Source organism: Penaeus chinensis, chromosome 16, assembly GCF_019202785.1.
Source record: "Penaeus chinensis breed Huanghai No. 1 chromosome 16, ASM1920278v2, whole genome shotgun sequence".
Lineage (NCBI taxonomy): Eukaryota > Metazoa > Arthropoda > Malacostraca > Decapoda > Penaeidae > Penaeus > Penaeus chinensis.
The window spans coordinates 26,022,443-26,024,942 of record NC_061834.1 but is presented as its reverse complement, the minus strand read 5'-3'; the positions used below and the strand labels follow the sequence as shown (position 1 = coordinate 26,024,942).

The 2,500-nt window shown below is 35.4% G+C and overlaps 1 protein-coding gene across 3 annotated transcripts in view; it reads right to left on the bottom strand.

Moving 5' to 3' along the window:
• Nucleotides 1-2,500, bottom strand: part of LOC125033197 (regulator of G-protein signaling 9-like) — a 290,139-nt gene that overhangs the window by 232,287 nt on the left and 55,352 nt on the right. The gene's annotated exons all lie outside the window — the stretch shown is intronic.

The window sequence follows — 2,500 nt, the reverse complement described above, 5'->3', positions numbered from 1 at the left end:
GTGTGTGTGTGTGTGTGTGTGTATGTGTGTGTATGTGTGTGCGTGTGTGTGTGTGTGTGTGTATGTGTGTGTGTGTGTGTGTGTGGTGTATGTGTGTGTATGAATATATATAAGTATATATACTTTTTCACATATATGTGTATATATGTATGTATGTATGTGTGTGTGTCTATGTATATATATATATATATATATATATATATATATATATATATAAACACACACACACACAATATGATATATATAGTACATATGCATATATACATATGTGTGTGTGTGTGTGTGTGTGTGTGTGTGTGTGTGTGTGTACATGTATGTATATATATATATATATATATATATATATATATATATATATATATATATATATATATATACATATATGTATATATATGTATATATATATATATATATATATATATATATATATATATATATATATATATATATATATATATATATATATATATCCTTCAAGTGCTCTGCCCTACGACAGGTACTTTATGATATCCATTTTCTCCATGGCACTCTATTCATCCTCATTTACACGGGACTGAGGGCCATTTCCTGAGGTGTCTGCCATAAACTCAAAGGAAAGATCAATCAGGGGGGTTTCCTGTTGCCTTCCCTGACATTGAGACACTGTCTCTAGAAAGGTTACTATCATAGGCTAAAGAGTCCCCTCTACCCCGTGGCAGATACTCCACTCTAGTGGCAAAGAGGACCAGAACCCCACAAGCGTATGCAGTTTATGCACACGTACATATATATATGCACACACACACACACACACACACACACACACACACACACACACACACACACACACACACACACACACACACACACACACACACACATACACACACACACACACACGCACACACACATATATATACACTGCGTGTGTGTGTGTGTATATATATTTATTTATATATATGTATATATATATATATATATATATATATTATATACAATAGATTTTCCTCTCAGACGCCTCCTTGTTTATATATATATATATATATATATATATATATATATATATATATATTTATTTATATATATATATGTATATATATACTTATATAAATAAATAAATAAATATATATATATATATATATATATATATATATATATATATATATATTACTGATTTCCTTTTGAATAATTTCAAAAGATACGCTAACGTGTTATGGTTTCATCTTTATTGTACACTGATCAATTAGTACTTATTTCCTTCTCATAAACGCCTTTATCGGCATACATCTATGTTTATATCCCTAATTGCTGTACATATGTGTACAAACATACAAACACGCTGTATGTTGCCAGATACTTCTGTTTGATTTTATGTTATAATTTCCCTCTTTTTGCTTTATTTTATCTTTACACCCTATGGAAAGATATGCGCTAGAAAACACTGCATGAAAAGGAAACACAAAGTATAACTGCCATTCAAGTCCTGACAATCCGTGCGGAAGACCAGACCAAACTGCAGCGTCAGCTTGGGCGTGCAAGCCAGTAGGCACACAAGAATAGTTGAGCCTGAGGGCCAGAGTCGCAAAATGCTGTTCTTATGTCATCTCAGAATGGAAGATGGAAGCGCAAAATCCAGTCACCTCACAAGTGTTTTCCTAACCCACTATTGAAATATGGAGATAAAGAAAAATACTTTCAAGATTTATTCGTTTGTTGAGTTCGGAGGGACTGACCAAAATGTTAGCGACCACCGATTATTGCGGAATTCGCAGTTTCGAAGCAGTGGTTTCGAGTCGGCTGGATGAATAAATTTTTCTCTTATTTGCACACTCACTCTTACACTTCACTCTTCGCACAAGGGAACAAATAATGCGCCTTAAGGGAAACCAACAGCAAAGCCCTCGAAACACGTACGTGCATATCAATCTTTGTCTATATCTATCTATCTTTCTCTATGAATGTGTGTATATGCATGTGCGTGTGTATATGTATAAGTGAAAAGGAGAAAGACAGGTAAATAGAGGCACGGCGAAACAAACAAGCGAAAAAGAGTAAAACGCCGAGAAGCTTCCCGAAGGAGCTCCGGGCGGCCGAGCATCTACCGCGCCGTAGTGAGATAAGAGCCTGAATAAATGTATAAAGTTTCGGACAGTTCCCAACCCGGCTAACCTAATGTATAAGGCAAAAGTCCGACCTTTTTATGAGCCAAATACCTCGGAGATGGAACACTTAACTCCGAGCTATTTCAGCCGTCATGAAAAGCAAAGAAAACTTTTCTTTTCCTAATCATCGCTGGATATAAGTCACTCACTTTTTTCCCCGCGCACAAAAGAATCTCCATTACGAAATTGAAGGACAAAGCCGCATTACAAGCGAACATTTTCCCTTTGTGTGAATTCAGAGGTAAACTTACATGTGCTCCGCTGTTTGTTTTTCTTTCTTTGCACGCTCTAGGATAATCTTAACTCTCTGCCGAATTTGTTCAGAGCCGAAGTATCTTATTCACGACGGGGACGGTTTG